Source organism: Salvelinus fontinalis, chromosome 18 (genome assembly GCF_029448725.1).
Source record: "Salvelinus fontinalis isolate EN_2023a chromosome 18, ASM2944872v1, whole genome shotgun sequence".
Taxonomy (NCBI): Eukaryota; Metazoa; Chordata; class Actinopteri; order Salmoniformes; family Salmonidae; genus Salvelinus; species Salvelinus fontinalis.
In genome coordinates this window covers 54373121-54394816 of record NC_074682.1, presented here as the reverse complement: position 1 = coordinate 54394816, position 21696 = coordinate 54373121, and the positions used below count along the sequence as shown (strand labels likewise).

Below are 21696 nucleotides of genomic sequence, written 5' to 3'. Positions count from 1 at the left end.
GTAATCTGTGAGCTGCTCTGACAGTATAACGATGGTAACAGGTGCAGTAATCTGTGAGCTGCTCTGACAGCATAATGATGGTAACAGGTGCAGTAATCTGTGAGCTGCTCTGACAGTATAATGATGGTAACAGGTGCAGTAATCTGTGATCTGCTCTGACAGCATAATGATGGTAACAGGTGCAGTAATCTGTGAGCTGCTCTGACAGTATAACGATGGTAACAGGTGCAGTAATCTGTGAGCTGCTCTGACAGCATAATGATGGTAACAGGTGCAGTAATCTGTGAGCTGCTCTGACAGTATAATGATGGTAACAGGTGCAGTAATCTGTGAGCTGCTCTGACAGCATAATGATGGTAACAGGTGCAGTAATCTGTGAGCTGCTCTGACAGTATAATGATGGTAACAGGTGCAGTAATCTGTGAGCTGCTCTGACAGTATAATGATGGTAACAGGTGCAGTAATCTGTGAGCTGCTCTGACAGCATAATGATGGTAACAGTAATCTGTGAGCTGCTCTGACAGTATAACGATGGTAACAGGTGCAGTAATCTGTGAGCTGCTCTGACAGTATAATGATGGTAACAGGTGCAGTAATCTGTGAGCTGCTCTGACAGCATAATGATGGTAACAGGTGCAGTAATCTGTGAGCTGCTCTGACAGTATAACGATGGTAACAGGTGCAGTAATCTGTGAGCTGCTCTGACAGTATAATGATGGTAACAGGTGCAGTAATCTGTGAGCTGCTCTGACAGTATAATGATGGTAACAGGTGCAGTAATCTGTGAGCTGCTCTGACAGCATAATGATGGTAACAGTAATCTGTGAGCTGCTCTGACAGTATAACGATGGTAACAAGTGCAGTAATCTGTGAGCTGCTCTGACAGCATAATGATGGTAACAGGTGCAGTAATCTGTGAGCTGCTCTGACAGTATAACGATGGTAACAGGTGTAGTAATCTGTGAGCTGCTCTGACAGTATAATGATGGTAACAGGTGCGGTAATCTGTGAGCTGCTCTGACAGTATAATGATGGTAACAGGTGCAGTAATCTGTGAGCTGCTCTGACAGTATAACGATGGTAACAGGTGCAGTAATCTGTGAGCTGCTCTGACAGTATAACGATGGTAACAGGTGCAGTAATCTGTGAGCTGCTCTGACAGTATAATGATGGTAACAGGTGCAGTAAACTGTGAGCTGCTCTGACAGTATAATGATGGTAACAGGTGCAGTAATCTGTGAGCTGCTCTGACAGTATAATGATGGTAACAGGTGCAGTAATCTGTGAGCTGCTCTGACAGTATAATGATGGTAACAGGTGCAGTAATCTGTGAGCTGCTCTGACAGTATAACGATGGTAACAGGTGTAGTAATCTGTGAGCTGCTCTGACAGCATAATGATGGTAACAGGTGCAGTAATCTGTGAGCTGCTCTGACAGCATAATGATGGTAACAGTAATCTGTGAGCTGCTCTGACAGTATAATGATGGTAACAGGTGGAGTAATCTGTGAGCTGCTCTGACAGCATAATGATGGTAACAGTAATCTGTGAGCTGCTCTGACAGCATAATGATTGTAACAGGTGCAGTAATCTGTGAGCTGCTCTGACAGCATAATGATGGTAACAGTAATCTGTGAGCTGCTCTGACAGTATAATGATGGTAACAGGTGGAGTAATCTGTGAGCTGCTCTGACAGCATAATGATGGTAACAGTAATCTGTGAGCTGCTCTGACAGTATAATGATGGTAACAGGTGCGTATGATTATGGGTAGCCTGGCGCCCCCAGTAGTGGTTGGGGCCTGACCAGGTTACACAGCTAACAGTAGTGGTTGTAGTTCTGGAGCCTGACCAGGTTACACAGCTAACAGTAGTGGCTGGGGCCTGACCAGGTTACACAGCTAACAGTAGTGGTTGTATTTCTGGGGCCTGACCAGGTTACACAGCTAACAGTAGTGGTTGTATTTCTGGGGCCTGACCAGGTTACACAGCTAACAGTAGTGGTTGTAGTTCTGGGGCCTGACCAGGTTACACAGCTAACAGTAGTGGTTGTATTTCTGGGGCCTGACCAGGTTACACAGCTAACAGTAGTGGTTGTAGTTCTGGGGCCTGACCAGGTTACACAGCTAACAGTAGTGGTTGTATTTCTGGGGCCTGACCAGGTTACACAGCTAACAGTAGTGGTTGTAGTTCTGGGGCCTGACCAGGTTACACAGCTCACAGTAGTGGTTGGGGCCTGACCAGGTTACACAGCTAACAGTAGTGGTTGTAGTTCTGGAGTCTGACCAGGTTACACAGCTAACAGTGGTGTTTGTAGTTCTGGGGCCTGACCAGGTTACACAGCTAACAGTAGTGGTTGGGGCCTGACCAGGTTACACAGCTAACAGTGGTGGTTGGGGCCTGACCAGGTTACACAGCTAACAGTAGTGGTTGGGGCCTGACCAGGTTACACAGCTAACAGTAGTGGTTGGGGCCTGACCAGGTTACACAGCTAACAGTAGTGGTTGGGGCCTGACCAGGTTACACAGCTAACAGTAGTGGTTGGGGCCTGACCAGGTTACACAGCTAACAGTAGTGGTTGGGGTCTGACCAGGTTACACAGCTAACAGTAGTGGTTGTAGTTCTGGGGCCTGACCAGGTTACACAGCTAACAGTAGTGGTTGTAGTTCTGGGGCCTGACCAAGTTACACAGCTAACAGTAGTGGTTGTAGTTCTGGGGCCTGACCAGGTTACACAGCTAACAGTAGTGGTTGTAGTTCTGGGGCCTGACCAAGTTACACAGCTAACAGTAGTGGTTGTAGTTCTGGGGCCTGACCAAGTTACACAGATAACAGTAGTGGTTGTTGTTCTGGGGCCTGACCAGGTTACACAGCTAACAGTAGTGGTTGTATTTCTGGGGCCTGACCAGGTTACACAGCTAACAGTAGTGGTTGTAGTTCTGGGGCCTGACCAAGTTACACAGCTAACAGTAGTGGTTGTAGTTCTGGGGCCTGACCAGGTTACACAACTAACAGTAGTGGTTGTAGTTCTGGGGCCTGACCAGGTTACACAGCTAACAGTAGTGGTTGTAGTTCTGGAGCCTGACCAGGTTACACAGCTAACAGTAGTGGTTGGGGCCTGACAAGGTTACACAGCTAACAGTGGTGTTTGTAGTTCTGGGGCCTGACCAGGTTACACAGCTAACAGTAGTGGTTGGGGCCTGACCAGGTTACACAGCTAACAGTAGTGGTTGTAGTTCTGGAGCCTGACCAGGTTACACAGCTAACAGTAGTGGTTGTAGTTCTGGGGCCTGACCAGGTTACACAGCTAACAGTAGTGGTTGTAGTTCTGGAGCCTGACCAGGTTACACAGCTAACAGTAGTGGTTGGGGCCTGACCAGGTTACACAGATAACAGTAGTGGTTGTAGTTCTGGGGCCTGACCAGGTTACACAGATAACAGTGGTGTTTGTAGTTCTGGGGCCTGACCAGGTTACACAGCTAACAGTAGTGGTTGGGGCCTGACCAGGTTACACAGCTAACAGTAGTGGTTGTAGTTCTGGGGCCTGACCAGGTTACACAGCTAACAGTAGTGGTTGGGGCCTGACCAGGTTACACAGCTAACAGTAGTGGTTGTAGTTCTGGAGCCTGACCAGGTTACACAGCTAACAGTAGTGGTTGGGGCCTGACCAGGTTACACAGATAACAGTAGTGGTTGTAGTTCTGGGGCCTGACCAGGTTACACAGATAACAGTGGTGTTTGTAGTTCTGGGGCCTGACCAGGTTACACAGCTAACAGTAGTGGTTGGGGCCTGACCAGGTTACACAGCTAACAGTAGTGGTTGTAGTTCTGGGGCCTGACCAGGTTACACAGCTAACAGTAGTGGTTGGGGCCTGACCAGGTTACACAGCTAACAGTAGTGGTTGTAGTTCTGGGGCCTGACCAGGTTACACAGCTAACAGTAGTGGTTGTAGTTCTGGGGTCTGACCAGGTTACACAGCTAACAGTGGTGTTTGTAGTTCTGGGGCCTGACCAGGTTACACAGCTAACAGTATTGGTTGTAGTTCTGGGGCCTGACCAGGTTACACAGCTTACTGTTCATTCTGGGCAAGGTGCAGTGACAAGGGCAGTATCCTTCCTGTATCACTGGCAGGATATTCAGAGCTGTGTAGTGATCAGTTTCCATTTCTACAACAGTTGTGTGTAGGCACTCAGCAGATGCAGATTGCATGCCAACGAGGCCCAATCACTAACCAGAATGTTATCTCAACCTGAATGATGATGGGGATACTCCAGTAGTGGAATGGTCTGGTTGTGAAGGAGAGTCTGTGAAAGGGCTGTGACAAACAAACCTGCCCTTAGATCTTTCCAACACCTAATTAACCTGTGGTTTGAAGTTTTTATATTGAATGTGGCAAAAAGTCCTGCAGGTCACATTCTAAATATTCCTTTATATTCCTTTGGAAATATTACTGTTATTTAACACTGTAAATTATAGGAATTAGTGGGAAATAACTCAAGCAAAAGTGAAAATCACCCAGTAAAATACTACTTCAGTAAAAATATAAAAGTAAATAATTTAAAATGACAGTATGCTTTTCTTGTTTTTTAAATTTATGGATAGCCAGGGGCACACTCCAACACACACCATTTATAAACAAATATTTTGTGTTTATTAAATCCGCCAGATCAGAGGCAGTATGAATGACCAGGGATGTTCACTTGATAAGTGAGTGAATTGGACCATTTTCCTGTCTTGCTTAACATTGAAAATGTAACGAGTAATTGTGCGTGTCAGAGAATATTTATGGAGTAAAAAGTCCATTCTTTTCTTTAGGAATGTAAAAGTAAAAGTTGTCAAAAATATAAATAGTAAAGTACAGATGGCCACCCCCCCCCAAAAAAACCTACTTAATAAGTACTTTAAAGTATTTTTCATATGTACTTTACACAACTGCTGTTTGGATCTTTCGATAAATACGTGTGACATTGAGATCAAACTTCCTAAATGGTTAGATTTTTATTTTTAAATAAAAATGTTTGCAGTTCCACATGTGTACTTAGTGCAATATATGCAAATAGGCCCATAACTCCACCCCCACCTTGGGGCGGCAGCGTAGCCTAGTGGTTGGAGCGTTGAAGTAGTAACCGAAAGGTTGCAAGATCAAATCCCTGAGCTGACAAGGTACAAATCTGCCGTTCTGCCCCTGAACAAGGCAGTTAACCCACTGTTCCTAGGCCGTCATTGAAAATAAGAATTTGTTCTTAACTGAGTTGCCTAGTTAAATAAAGGTAAAATATATGTTTAAATACACTCGGTTGCATCATGCCATTGTTATGAACATTGTCAAGCCGCCCTCTATCAGTGGCACCATAGTGGTCCCCTAAAGTGATGATTAGCCCAGTCATTCTGGATGGAGGCTAACTACTGTTTAGTCTAAATTACACTATAGTGCCTGGGAATACGATGACATTGTTAAAGTGGTAAATTATTTCGTAGGAAACAACTGCCAGCATTATCATGTCGTCAAATTTACTTTAGACAGATGGGAATGTTATCATTAGCTAGCAAAGTTCGTAAAAAAATAGCTATCAATGCTAATGTTAGCTAGCGAACATCCAGTGGCCTCCCCTTAATCTTAGCTAGTTAGCTAACATTATACGGCATCTAAAGTCAATCTGGTGACATCACAATGGTGACAAAAAGGCCTACAAACGATTTGCCTCCTTTGGAATGTCATTGTATTTCCAAGCCACTGTGATGCACTTTTGGTGAAGTCCTCATCAGCGCTCATTGACGAGGCATTGAGTAGAATGCTCAGTCGATCATCAGTCCAAAACAAACGTTCTAAACAATATTGTGAGGAAACGTGCTTCCCATGAAACCAACAACATAGACATAGGACTATACACCAGTTGGCAAGTCAAATTCAAGGACATTCAGGGACTTTTTCAAGCACTTCCTTCTAATTTTCAAGAACCTCAATGTTATACAATTGTATAATGGGTCTAGTATAGAACCATTCAATTGAAGCGGCGGCACATACAAATGAAAGTGGCCACATCTCTTACAAAAAAACAGACCAAAACGAATTCACAGATAATTATAAGGGAGCAGGAGAACGAATGAATTGACTAGAATAATTACAAGGACTTTTCAAGCACCAAATTGGGTTCGGCCTATTCCAGGACATGAATTTCTGAGCTCCAAATTCAAATTCAAGTTGGGTACTTCAAGCTCCTTTGTATTGTTTCAAATTTCAGGTGTAACAATGGAAACCAAAATGTTATTTCATTACCACATAATATTGAGAAGCCAATGTAAAGCTATGTAACTTGTTCTCATTATATCCAGAATAATTCATCAGTAAGAATAGCGTTGGGTGTTGTGTGATAGTCTATTCTGCACAATTGCGCACAGTAGACTAGGTGTCCAATCCAAAGCACATTAACTCATTGCCTTTAATGCGTTCTATGTTAAATCCAACAAGCCCCTGCTGTAAACAAAGCTGACAACAACAGATGATCAACATCAATTCGCTAGGGATGTTAGAGCCAACATGGATCCAGGCACAATTAACTGTCTTCACTGGCACAAGTAATGAGACAACACAATATTATGGATGTTCCTCGTAAACAGGGCCGGGCCCAGTGGTCCCCCCCCCCCAAAAAAAAGGCCAGCTATCTATACTTGTAGTAATCATGACCGAATACCGAACGGGCTCGCAGGGCACATTCCCAGCGGTTCTGACCTCCAGGGGTCCCCCATTCATTTTGTTAGTCATTCTCAATTAGATATCATATTAACATGGTGTAAGTCAATTTAAAATGTGTAGAATTGCAGGAAATTAGGTTTAAAATTGCTACATTTCTCTCCTCCACATGGCAAAATGGGTAGAATTGCAGGAAATGGGCTGTCAAACTGCTAAAGTCTCTGCCTCATTGAAAATTGAGTATAATTGCTGGAAATTAACTTTAAAATTGCAACGTTCTCTCTGCCCCATGTAGAGCATGTGAGCTGAGTTGAGCTGTGGGAAATCCCCCTCGTTGCTCATGGACCGTGCTCATTGCTCATGGACCGTGCTCATTGCTCATGGACCATGCTCATTGCTCATGGACCGTGCTTGCCCACCTCTAGGAGCTCCACGGCTTATCCAACTCCACATCCTTTCCAACCGCTCTGCTTAAAACCGCTCTGCTTAAACCCACTCTGCTTAAAACCGCTCCGCTTAAAACCACTCTGCTTAAAACCGCTCTGCTTAAAACCGCTCTGTTTAAAACCGCTCTGCTTAAAACCACTCTGCTTAAAACCCATCCTCTTCAAACGCTCTTCTTAAAACCGCTCTGCTTAAAACCGCTCTGTTTTAAACCACTCTGCTTAAAACCCATCCTCTTAAAACCGCTCCTCTTAAAACCCGCTCTGCTTAAAACCGCTCCGAACTCACATGAAGAAAAAAAACTGCTGCTCCAAAATCGCTCTATTCATTAAGATCACAATTTAACCAACACCCATGTATTTTTGTGACTAGCCTCTGAACCTACCAATTGGTTTTCGAAGTATTGAACCTAAACCATATGGATTTGAATGAAAAGTATTTGAATAAACATGAAAAGGTGCATGTAAGAAGTGCAGATCATTTGAAATAGGCCACATGTCGAATTAAACAGCATAGAAACACTCTAAATAGGTCAGGAACCAGGCGGGGAGACTAAGGAGGAAGAACCATTTATAATTTAAGCTATATGATTTCAAGGCTGTAGCATATAAAGAAATACACTGTGAATAATTTGCCAATGCGACACAATAGGCTGGTAGGGACATAAAGTGCTCAGCATTTAAACAACATTGTATTGTATTAAATCATTATAGTCTATAAATTGCGGATATAGGATGTGACTTACTTAGAATGAAATACAAATTAAACGAAAAATGACTTATTAGTGCCTTTGAATTCATTTTTAGAAACAGGAGTTTTGCCAGTCTGTGGCTTCAGGCTCATGTGATGGTGCCTGGAGAGCCGGCCAGCAGAGGAGAACATCCTCCCATAACTCGCAGAGCCACTGGGGATGCTAAATACCCTTTTGGCATCTCTTACCAGGCTGGGCAGAGATGCAGAGTCTATAGGTAGACCTAAAGATCTTTAGGCAAAATAACCCAATCAATACTGAAAGCTCCTTGAACTTAGGGATATTCCAGGCCTATTGTATAGATAATAGAACAACAATGAATGGAACGTTTAAGATACCTGATTTTTTGTTTATAAATACTTTGCTACAACACGCTTAGCTAGCTACCCGCCTCCTTCATTTCTGTTAGCATGTACAGGTAGTAAGTACGTCATCATGCTTTCAGGATACGTGTCTTTTCAGATTTCACAATGGTTCTTTAGTTGATGGACACTACATCCCCACAAATATTTAGCGTAGTAGTAGTAGCAGTAGTAGTAGTAGTAGCAGTAGCAGTAGTAGTAGCAGTAGTAGTAGTAGTAGCAGTAGTAGTAGCAGTAGTAGCAGTAGCAGTAGTAGTAGTAGTAGCAGTAGTAGTAGTAGCAGTAGCAGTGGCAGTAGCAGTAGCAGTAGTAGTAGTAGTAGTAGTAGTAGTAGTAGCAGTAGTAGCAGTAGCAGTAGCAGTAGTAGTAGTAGTAGCAGTAGCAGTAGCAGCAGTAGTAGTAGTAGTAGTGGTAGTAGTAGTAGTAGTAGCAGTAGCAGCAGTAGCAGTAGTAGTAGCAGTAGTAGTAGTAGCAGTAGCAGTAGCAGTAGCAGTAGCAGTAGCAGTAGTAGTAGTAGCAGTAGTAGTAGTAGTAGTAGTAGTAGCAGTAGCAGTAGCAGCAGTAGTAGTAGTAGTAGTAGCAGTAGCAGTAGCAGTAGCAGTAGTAGTAGCAGTAGCAGTAGCAGTAGTAGTAGCAGTAGTAGCAGTAGTAGTAGTAGTAGTAGTAGTAGTAGTAGCAGTAGCAGTAGTAGTAGTAGCGAACTCCGTGACAGTAGCTAAAGCAAGGGGCCATAGCAGCGCACAAGTAGACTGCAAATGCATGCTGGGCCGGGCGTGCTTTGGGCTCACGAAGAGAGCGCTACTGGAGCGAAATTGGAGCAGGTGAAAAGGCAGAAGCTCCAGCCTTTGGGAATCTTGCTCTGCACTCCAATCAAATTGGGCACACGCTACTCCTCGCTCCGCTCCAGCTCCACTAAGCTCACAAACTCTAGCACCATGGCAAAATGTTTAGAATAGCAGAACAATTGCTTTAAAACTGCAAAATGTTCTCTATGCCCTATTGCAAAATGTGTAAAATTACAGAAATATTGCTTTAAAACTGCGAGATTTTCTCTTTGCCCCATGACAAAATGTGTAGAATTGCAGGGAATTAAATATTTCTCTCCACTGTCAAGGGCGTAGGGGGGGTGGGGGGGTACTAAAATATTTTTCCGCGAGGTGTGGGTCCCCCAAACCAAATCTCACTCAGGACCCCCAAAAGCCAGCCCTGCTTGTGACCACACTTTTTCGCAGCACGTGGGCTGTTGCATGACAACAGCTGTTCATCACTTGACTGTCTATCAGAAAATTCCTTCCTGAAACTATCACAGTGTAATTAAACAGCTTGACACCAAATAAGCCTACAGCAAGTATTATACATAGTTGTTGAAGAACCACATTAATGACAGCATTCATTTAGGTTTTTAAGTATCAAGGTAAGGTGACTCTTTCGGTTAGAAGCATTCGATTTTGCAACAGCATACATTTTAGGGTATTTGTGAAAACTGTATTCACCCTGTAACACAAAGGAAACTGGAAATGTTACGGAGTTACACTGCATTTCTCTACAAACGGAACTGTCAGACAGCTATACTAAACAAAAATGTAAATGTTACATGGAACAATTTCAGCGATTATGCTGTGTTACAGTTCATACAAGGAAATCAGTCAATTGAAATGAAATCAATTGGCCCTAATCTATGGATTTCACAAGACTAGGCAGGGGCGCAGCCATGGGTGGGCCTGGCAGGGCATAGGCCCACCGACTGGGGAGCTAGCTCCAGCCAATCAGAATTAGTATCCCCCACAAAAGAGCTTTATTACAGACTGCTAGTGGTAGAGATATTAATATTAAATTATCTGGTAACAGCTCTGGTGAACATTCCTGCAGTCAGCATGCCAATTGCACGCTCCCTTAAACCTACAGATATCTGTGGCATTGTGTTGTGTGACAAAACTGCACATTTTAGAGTGGCCTTTTGTTGTCCCCTGCACAAGGTGCAGTTTAAATAAACTTGTGAATTTTTGTTCCCCCCTCATATGTTAATGAAATGACATGATACAAATTGGCAGATTATTATCAATGACGTGTCAACAGCTCTAACAAGTTGTCCAATGTAGGAAATGTTCACTGGTACCCTAGTTTATAGAAAGACCAGTTTACGCCACACACAAATATACAGTACTTTTGAAGAGGATCCCTGGGCTTTGATGGACCGTAAAGGGGTTGCAGAGGAGGTGGAGCTGGTCAAGCATGGTGCATCAACACCACTATCTCAGTCAATCTCCAGCCAATCACACAATCACACACAGCATCGTTCTATAGATTTGACCATCCTAATGGACCTCTTGTTTTCCATAGGTGTCATTATGTCCTTGTAGCGATGTTGGAATAGAAACATCATGAAATACTGAGCCGTTTTCCAGACCAATACATGTGTCACCACAGCACGAGAACTCATTCATCACACGGGAGTCCAGTTCAGGTGTCACATGCTTCTGGGAGATTCAGAGGAGGACTGATGGGGGAGTGGGCCTATCAAGAACAATTCTGGGAGATTCTGGATGGCATTAGCATTGGAGAGGTGTGTTGGTTCAATGTGGTGAACGCCTGACCTATGAGCTTGTCGCCATGGTTGTATCCTCCCCATACCCCATGATGTCACCAAGTCAACATGTATGGCAACTCAAAAGACAGACTGGGCGATTCAGGATGGCATTGACTTTCGATAGGCACAACTACTATGACATGTGAAGGCCTACGAATTGATGGCACTTCTTGTCAATGACTGTCAGCTTGTGTTGGTTCATTATAGTGAACACCTGCCTCATCTGCTTCTCATCATGTGTGGTTGTATCCTCTCCATACACCATAATATCACCAGGTCAACATATAGCAACTCCAGGATGGTGAACATATTGTTGTTTTAAAGCAATGTCACCAGCTCAACCCAGACAGCAGAAGACCTTAACATCCCAAGGTGCATCACAAATGCAGTGAATCCAGTGGAAGGTCGTGTTGGATTCAGGCGGTCGTATCGGACTATGAATCAAAGTTTAAATGATAAGAAGGTGACTTAAGAGACCAATCCTGGAGGCACAAGTTATACCACAGTTGGAGGAAGTTGTAGAGCTCGGGAGAGGGTGTCTAAGGTTCTCTTTCTTTTCATAGGAGCCTCCCGGTTGCCTCATTGATCCTCAGAGGCTCGTGAATTTTAATATTTGGTGTTGCCATGCCAAGCAATCTGCTGCCTTTTATATATCAGACAATGTTTTTTAATTATGGCTGGCCTACTGGATGCCCAAGCAGTTTATTTAAATGTAACCTTTATTTAACTAGGCAAGTCAGTTAAAAACTAATTATTTTACAATGAAGGCCTACACCGGCCAAATCCGGACTACACTGGGCCAATTGTGCGCTGCCCTATGGGACTCCCGATCACGGTAAGTTGGGATACATCCCAGATTTGAAACAGGGTGTCTGTAGTGACACTGGTATGCAGTGCCTTAGACAACTGCGCCACTTGGGGGCCCTGAAACATAGTCGAATAAAACATTTATTGAGTACAGGTCAAAATTACAGTACACACATCTAATTTAATTACGCATCATTGGTATTGAGTACAGGTCGTAGGTACAGTACACACATCTCTTTTAAATTGCATATTCAACAATTTGCACAAGAATTGAAGTTGAAATTGGGATTATTTTTTGGGAAAAAGGTCTGTTTTTCTTTTGAAGCCAGAAGGAGGCTAGTATCAGCTACATTCATGCCTTTACTAGACTCTGGGGATATTTTATATATGAATGCTTCCGCTCAGTGTTTGAGATCAATTGACACCCTTTACCATGGCACTTTGAGATTTATTTTAAACTGCAAAACCCTTATGCACCACTGCACTTTGTATACCAGGTTTGGCTGGCCTTCACTAGTCACTCGTAGGCTCAGTCACTGGTATACTTTTATTTACAAAGCCATTTTGGGTTTACTACCTTTTTATTTTGGTATTATTATTGTTCAGAAATGTGGTGGGTACTCTCTTTGTTCGCTGGAATTTATCCTGCTAACTGTTCCAAATGTCCGAACTGAATTTGGTAAAAGGGCTTTTCCTACCAGGTGGCGTGGCGAGAATCTGTCTCCTCACCACGTGCTCTCAACCACTGGTGTCCCCCAGGGCTCTGTTCTAGGCCCTCTCCTATTCTCGCTATTCACCAAGTCACTTGGCTCTGTCATAACCTCACATGGTCTCTCCTATCATTGCTATGCAGACGACACACAATTCATCTTCTCCTTTCCCCCTTCTGATAACCAGGTGGCGAATCGCATCTCTGCATGTCTGGCAGACATATCAGTGTGGATGACGGATCACCACCTCAAGCTGAACCTCGGCAAGACGGAGCTGCTCTTCCTCCCGGGGAAGGACTGCCCGTTCCATGATCTCGCCATCACGGTTGACAACTCCATTGCGTGATCCTGGACAACACCCTGTCGTTCTCAACTAACATCAAGGCGGTGGCCCGTTCCTGTAGGTTCATGCTCTACAACATTCGCAGAGTACGACCCTGCCTCACACAGGAAGCGGCGCAGGTCCTAATCCAGGCACTTGTCATCTCCCGTCTGGATTACTGCAACTCGCTGTTGGCTGGGCTCCCTGCCTGTGCCATTAAACCCCTACAACTCATCCAGAACGCCGCAGCCCGTCTGGTGTTCAACCTTCCCAAGTTCTCTCACGTCACCCCGCTCCTCCGCTCTCTCCACTGGCTTCCAGTTGAAGCTCGCATCCGCTACAAGACCATGGTGCTTGCCTACGGAGCTGTGAGGGGAACGGCACCTCCGTACCTTCAGGCTCTGATCAGGCCCTACACCCAAACAAGGGCACTGCGTTCATCCACCTCTGGCCTGCTCGCCTCCCTACCTCTGAGGAAATACAGTTCCCGCTCAGCCCAGTCAAAACTGTTCGCTGCTCTGGCACCCCAATGGTGGAACAAAACTCCGTCACTACGCCAGGTCAGCGGAGTCAATCACCACCTTCCGGAGACACCTGAAACCCCACCTCTTTAAGGAATACCTAGGATAGGATAAAGTAATCCTTCTAACCCCCCCCCTTAAAAGATTTAGATGCACTATTGTAAAGTGGCTGTTCCACTGGACATCATAAGGTGAATGCACCAATTTGTAAGTTGCTCTGGATAAGAGCGTCTGCTAAATGACTTAAATGTAAATGTAAATGTACTCTGCGCCATCGTCTTGGAATGCCTTACAAAATACTTTTAAACTGGAAGAACTTGTCCCGATTGGTATTTTTAAATCACTGATGAATGAACTTGAGACTGATTCCCTGACCTGTCAATGTTTTTAATTTGCTGTTTTTGATTTTGTTATACTCTTGTGAATTCTATGGTCTTTACTAGATTACTTGTAGTTTTTCATGTTGTTTGTCTGTAAATTTTGTAATTACTTGGTGCTGCCTATCTTGGCCTGGACGCTCTTGAAAAAGAGATTTTAAATCTCAATGAGCCCTTCCTGGTTAAATAAAGGTTAAATAAAAATTTTAAACATCTAGTTTAATGACACAACATTGGTATTGAGTACAGGTCATAGGTACAGTACACACACTGAAATATGGGTCTCATTTATGGAATAATGGCCATATTGGATTTGGATGTCATCATGGATTTGGAGTTAAATCTAGTGGGACCCGCTAAAGTAATTTGAAGAGGTTGAACAAAATCCACAGAGGAACCTTTGACTGAAAATAAATGACAGTTTTTATTGTCTCAGCACACTTGTTTTCCTTAGAGCCGATTAGATTACACTAGCCACAACATCAAAAAACCATGTGTAGCTGTAAGTATTTTTGACAGACCATACAGCACTTAAGGAGAGAAAATTTGACTTGGAAAGTTATGTATTAATTAATCAGCTTGCGTACATCATAAATATTCCTAGTTGATATTTCCGCCTATTTTATCTCCGTGTTTACAGTTCTGTATTTCCTAGATGCATTAAGATATCCCGATGTTGTTTATTTGTGTACGTTGGGCAGACAACTACTTGTATTCAACATTTTAGAAATATTGAGTTACATGAGCTTAACGGAACCTTTGTTTGCACCAATAAACACACAATGGATAAATAGAGAAATGGAAACCTACTAAATGATCAGACAGTAAATACAGCATTTCCCCCAGCCAGGTTGTGTAGGCTGAATTCTTAATAGCCAGACAGGATGTGTATGCTGAATTCTTAATAGCCAGACAGGATGTGTAGGCTGAATACTTAATAGCCAGACAGGCTGTGTAGGCTGAATTCTTAACAGCCAGACAAGCTGTGTAGGCTGATTTCTTAACATCCAGACAGGCTGTGTAGGCTGATTCTTAACAGCCAGACAGGCTGTGTAGGCTGAATTCTTAACAGCTAGACAGGCTGTGTAGGCTGAATTCAAAACAGCCAGACAGGCTGTATAGGCTGAATTCTTAACAGCCAGACAGGCTGTTTAGGCTGAATTCTTAATAGCCAGACAGGCTGTTTAGGATGAATTCTTAATAGCCAGACAGGCTGTTTAGGATTAATTCTTAATAGCCAGACAGGCTGTTTAGGCTGAATTCTTAATAGCCAGACAGGCTGTTTAGGATGAATTCTTAATAGCCAGACAGGCTGTTTAGGATGAATTCTTAATAGCCAGACAGGCTGTGTAGGCTGAATTCTTAACATCCAGCAGGTGGCAGACTTACTGAATATTTATGTTACTGTACTAAAATTCTTCCATTCATGCACAGGAGGTCCAGCAGGTGGCAGACTTACTGAAGATTTATGTTACTGTACTAAAATTCTTCCATTCATGCACAGGAGGTTGGCGGCACCTTCATTGGGTAGGATGGGCTCATGGTAATGGCTCATGGTAATGGCTGGAGATAAATGACTGGAATGGTATCAAATACATCAAACACGTGGTTTCTATGTATTTGATGTAATCCCATTTGCTCTGTTCCTGCCACTAATATGAGCCGTCCTCCCCTCGGCAGCCTCCAATGCATTTATTTGATTGGACATCGGTAGGCTACCGGCAGAAATAAACGTGCTACCATTTGGTTGCCTTGCCAACTGTTTAAATGTGTGTGAACCTACAGGGTCTTATGACTTGAACAAACAGCTAGTGACGTAAGACGTAATGGAATTTTATCAATGCATTTTCAAAAGAAAATGTCGAGCAAGAGGAATATATATTGACAATGCCGATGGCCAACTGTGTGCCTTATTTAAACTGCACATTTCAAACATGGATGAATGCACTGGTTCCTTCAGTTATGGAGGACATGGAAGGAACTAGGCCAAACATATTAAACATTCAGATTACACAGTAGGTTTAAGCCTTGTATAGCATGTCTCAACTGTTTCGCTAGATGGCGGTGGGTAGAAGGAGAGGAATGCCAGACCGCTGGGCCAGTCATGCACAGCTTGCCTAGACTGGACATATACTATTTATTTTAGGTGACCATGGTTTGCAATGGACTGGAAAGCCAATTATTTCCTGTGTCGACACTTTATGGATGTAGTCAGCCTAATTGTTGTTGTTGTTGAAATATAGACCTTTCGGCTACTGGCTTGAGAAGTGATTCTAAATCATAAAGTAGCCTAATTGCATTTTCCCCTTGCTGATATGCAAATATGTATCGAGTTGATTAAGTGTGATTTCAAATGACAGATCAATTTGTGATTGACTAGAAGACTCTTTGTATTGCTCTTGAGAACACTTTCTAAAGTAAAATAGTTTTTTTTTCTCCTTCAAATGAACATAAAATCCCACGAATCACTGTTCCGTTTTCATTACGCTACATATTGAATGTATAGTTCGACTACTGTACCGTTTTATAGGTTATTCTGAAAGTGGGTTTTAGGGCACTGCGGGGGGTGTATCGGCTATTAGCAGATGGCCGTACCGGTTGTGCATTGTTTTCATTTTGCTTCTCATTTGTCTTGTGTAATTGGATAGGGCAGTCCGTAGCCCGTCTCTGTATGCATATCTCTCTCTCTCTGTCTCTCTCTCTCTCTCTCTGGTTTATTGTCACTCTGACATCAGGACTATTGCAGTTGAAGGCTCTCGCTCCGACAGGGATATATCATTTTCAGCTACTATTTCCCAGAGGCTTTTTACACACCATACCAAGGTAAGACTTGGCTATTCATTGTTAGTAAAATGTGCGTAAAGATGTAGTTTTGCAACCCTTGGGCACGCACGATATGAATGCGGTCTTTGAGACAAACTGTACAGTAGCCTTTACTGTCTCAGCCTAATATAATTATCTGTCACTGCAAGATGTCTCAATTTGTAACATTGTGGCGCTCTGATATTGACACATGAAAAGACATTATAGGAAGCCAGAATCGCGGTTTTTCCGAACTTCCACCAAGAACTATCGGACGTAGATTGAAAGCGACCGTGTAGGCTAACATTTGCACCAGACATAGCACGGTGCCGCACACATCATCGCTACCATACATCGTATAAATACGTGCAGTAGGCTAGGGGATAAACGAATTCGTAACATATTTAAACGTCTTGAAGTAATTCTACCATCTGCGTTTATTTTCTTTTTCTTTTAATTGTATTGCTGAGCTGAGGTGTTTGCTCGCATGACTCTGTTTATGATAAAGCGACTGACTGGTCTCGAATTGGTAAAGCAACGCAAAGTAGCGTACCGAAGTTTAGTAAGGAGCCGGGCTGACGCGCAGCGGGCTGTGATTCTATCCGGTTGCTACAGATCACCTCATTCTCTCTGATTCGATTCGCCTTATTGATGTTTCCGTGGCATATGGAACAGTTGGTCCCTACTCCCGACAGATGTTCACACATTAGATTAGTAGTTTATTGAGAGTGAGCACATATGTATCTATTGTTTTGGGAGCTTGGGGGCTAAGAGCCATGCGGTGACCCCGGAGAGTCTCAACAACATCCAGCACAGAGAGCTGCGTAGCACGGGTATGGCGCGATTTCAGTGGCAATAGGAAATTATATTCTGAATTCCATCATTTTGAATTTGTATTAGGATGTAGCATTTTATGTAAATACATTTTTGAATTTATAATGCACAAATTGATTCATATAATTCATCATTTGAATTTCAAGATTTGAAACTGAATTGAATTAATATTGCAGTCAGCATTAAAATGCAATATTTATGAATATTCAAATTCAATATTTATGTATTCAGTTTCAATATGCTAAATTATATATTGCATTCATTGTCTGTATATCAAGTTTACAAACTTAGTATTTCAAGTTTATCAAGTTTCATATATTCAACTTTTCAGATGCATTCAGATTGTTTTTTAAATTCAGTTCTCTAAATTCAGATTCAAAACCAGAGACAACATCCTGCTACTTTGCCAGCCAGGAACAGTATAGGAGAACACAGAATAAAACCTTCTCTGTGGTACATTTTTTTTTTTTTTTAAGTTCAACAAACTTATTGTCTTCCTATGAATCTGACTCTAGCTTTTGAACCGTTTTGACTATAAGCTTTTATAACCCCATTCCTGAAACACACAGACTGCCACTTTGCTGTTTGCATGACAGTCAGTGTTCATTCTGTATCATTCATCTCTAGACATAATTGATCACAACCGTATTGATCCAATTATGAACTCTCTTGGAGAGGGAGACATCCCGTATATACACTACAGGCCTAGATATTTCCCCCTGAAGGTTTCTGTTGTTTTGACCTTGTGCTCACATAATCAAGTCATGATGTTCCGATCCGTTATAAGGTGTATACGCCTCTCAGTGTTTGACCTGTAAAAGTAGAAGGCTGGCTACTTGTATATTTAGAATGCTTTGTGATTAGTCCTAAAGCCAAAGATCTGAACCGTAAGCCTTATTAACTGCTTGAGTGCTGCATGCAGGATTTTATTACTTCCTGGGTTTTAATTGGAATTTGGTTGTAAAGGCCTATTTGGAACTCTTTCGCAACATTTGGTCAAATAACCTCAAAAATAAAAATAAATAGTAGAAGACGAGTTCATATGTAAGGGTTTTAAAATTACTTGAAACCCTGAGTAGCATGGCCAGAACACATATCTACTTCTATAATAACTTGAAACCCCGAGTAGCATGGCCAGAACACATATCTGCTTCTATAATAACTTGAAACCCTCAGTAGCATGGCCAGAACACATATCTGCTTCTATAATAACTTGAAACCCTGAGTAGCATGGCCAGAACACGTATCTGTTTCTATAATAACTTGAAACCCTGAGTAGCATGGCCAGAACACGTATCTGTTTCTATAATAACTTGAAACCCTGAGTAGCATGGCCAGAACACATATCTACTTCTATAATAACTTGAAACCCCGAGTAGCATGGCCAGAACACATATCTGCTTCTATAATAACTTGAAACCCTCAGTAGCATGGCCAGAACACGTATCTGCTTCTATAATAACTTGAAACCCTCAGTAGCATGGCCAGAACACATATCTGCTTCTATAATAACTTGAAACCCTGAGTAGCATGGCCAGAACACGTATCTGTTTCTATAATAACTTGAAACCCTGAGTAGCATGGCCAGAACACGTATCTGTTTCTATAATAACTTGAAACCCTGAGTAGCATGGCCAGAACACATATCTACTTCTATAATAACTTGAAACCCTGAGTAGCATGGCCAGAACACATATCTGTTTCTATAATAACTTGAAACCCTCAGTAGCATGGCCAGAACACATATCTGCTTCTATAATAACTTGAAACCCTCAGTAGCATGGCCAGAACACATATCTGTTTCTATAATAACTTGAAACCCTAAGTAGCATGGCCAGAACACATATCTACTTCTATAATAACTTGAAATCCTGAGTAGCATGGCCAGAACACATATCTGTTTCTATAATAACTTGAAACCCTAAGTAGCATGGCCAGAACACATATATACTTCTATAATAACTTGAAACCCTGAGTAGCATGGCCAGAACACATATCTACTTCTATAATAACTTGAAACCCTAAGTAGCATGGCCAGAACACATATATACTTCTATAATAACTTGAAACCCTAAGTAGCATGGCCAGAACACATATCTACTTCTATAATAACTTGAAACCCTGAGTCGCATGGCCAGAACACATATCTGCTTCTTTGTGAGATTAGGGTGAAAGCGTAAAGCTTCTTATAGGCACTAATTACTAATAGGCTACTGACCATTTGCCCTCTTCATAGAATGACAGGCTCATGAATGACCTTAAACATGCATATTTATCCTCTTTAATTGTATTATATTTGATTTAACAATACACTGTACTATAATAGTATGTTTTTCACAGTCATTTTATCCCTACTTCTGTGACAGTGAGAGATTCATTTGATATTGCTGATGAGATTGAGTCCAGAGCTAAACTGTATTATCAGAGAGGAGCTTGATATTGACAAGCTCCTTGTTATTCAGATATTATATGGTGTGTGTGTGTGTGTGTGTGTGTGTGTGTGTGTGTGTGTGTGTGTGTGTGTGTGTGTGTGTGTGTGTGTGTGTGTGTGTGTGTGTGTGTGTGTGTGTGTGTGTGTGTGTGTGTGTGTGTGTGTGTGTGCGTGCGAACATGTATGCATTTGTGTGAGTCTGAGCCCACAGTCTACCTATCAATCAACAACATAAAATTAGCGACCCAAACACAATCTCCAAGCGAGAGGATATTAATATGGAAGTTTTATCTGTGTGGGGGTTATGTGAGCACATACTTCCATTTCAAAGTACTCAATCTATTCATAGCCTCAGACAAACAAGAGAGAAAAATGCTTCTGGGTTTGAGTCTGTCGTCAGCATGGAAGAATGGTCCAGGAAGATATCAGCTTGGAGGAACGCTCCAGTAAGATATCAGCTTGGAGGAACGCTCCAGTAAGATATCAGCTTGGAGGAACTCTCCAGTAAGATATCAGCTTGGAGGAACGCTCCAGTAAGATATCAGCTCTGAGGAACGCTCCAGTAAGATATCAGCTTGGAGGAACGCTCCAGTAAGATATTCTGACAAGAAGGATAAGGATAAGATACACTTAGCTAAGTGTGTAGACCTGGTGTATGGGACACACACACACACACACACACACACACACACACACACACACACACACACACACACACACACACACACACACACACACACACACACACACACACACACACACACACACACACACACACACACACACCATACATGCATTTGATTAATGGTAATTTATGTTGTTTCACCAGTTCAAAGCATCTAGAGACTGTTGGACCCTACAGTGGTATACTGTAACGGTGTGTTGGCAGACTAGATGCCTGACAAATGACACCCTATTCCCTATTCTGGTCAACAGTAGTGCACTATGTAGGGAATAGGGTGCCATTTGGGACTCAGGCCATCAGTAGATGGTGTAGCTGCAGGTCTTTGGCAGATATATTGATCTCATACTTGCCTATAGTCACTGAGGCACCAGCGACCAGCCCTAGGCTCGCTTTGTGTGTGTGTGTGTGTGTGTGTGTGTGTGTGTGTGTGTGTGTGTGTGTGTGTGTGTGTGTGTGTGTGTGTGTGTGTGTGTGTGTGTGTGTGTGTGTGTGTGTGTGTGTGTGTGTGTGTGTGTGTGTGTGTGTGTGTGTGTGTGTGAAAGAGGCATACTTATGCCGTTGTCATCTCCTGATATAAACTTGTATCACACTTCTCCAGTGTGTTGTTTACCTCTCCACTCCTCTTCAATGGGGAATCTTTTTCCATCAATGTCACTGTTCCTTTCATTCTGCCTCCCACTTCCTCTCAGCGCGGCTTCCTTTGCTGCTGACGTTTCTCAAGCTCCAAGACATGTTCTCTTGAGACGCCTCAGTTTTATACGTCAGACCGTTTTTAGGCCTACACTGCAACAATAGAATGCATTAGCAGACGTTAGAACGGCGAACACAAAAGAGAGTCCGTAGTAGAACAACACATAATGAACTAGATTCTAGAATGGTGACGTCACACTGTAAGTGATGTAGGCCTCCGCTAGCTAATCCCAGTCACTGTTGAAGAATGGGCATATTGTCTCTCTCTCTCTCTCTCCCTGTGCCAGAGTATGACAGGAACGACAACATATTTCCAACCAGACCTGCATGGATTCAAATACTATTTGAAATCATTCAGATGCTTTGAGCGTGTGCTCTAGCCTGTCTGGAGGTTTACCATGTTGGGACTAGGAACAGGGGGCCATGTTGGGACTAGGAACAGGGGGCCATGTTGGGACTAGGAACTTGGGGCCATGTTGAGACTAGGAACAGGGGGCCATGTTGGGACTAGGAACAGTGAGCCATGTTGGGACTAGGAACAGTGAGCCATGTTGGGACTAGGAACAGTGAGCCATGTTGGGACTAGGAACAGGGGGCCATGTTGGGACTAGGAACAGTGAGCCATGTTGGGACTAGGAACAGGGGGCCATTTTGGGACTAGGAATAGGTGGGCCATTTTGGGAC

General features: G+C 42.9%; 1 protein-coding gene across 3 annotated transcripts in view; it reads left to right on the top strand.

Annotated features, from left to right (window-relative positions):
- The first annotated feature begins 16111 nt into the window (after nucleotides 1-16111).
- The window catches only part of LOC129815767 (poly(rC)-binding protein 3-like), a 174264-nt gene continuing 168679 nt past the window's right edge, over nucleotides 16112-21696 (top strand). The window contains exon 1 of one of the 3 annotated variants that reach the window (XM_055869876.1): nucleotides 16112-16393. The gene's annotated coding sequence lies outside the window, so the exon portion shown is untranslated. The remainder of the gene's footprint in view (nucleotides 16394-21696) is intronic. The other 2 variants (XM_055869878.1, XM_055869877.1) reach the window with 2 other exon arrangements.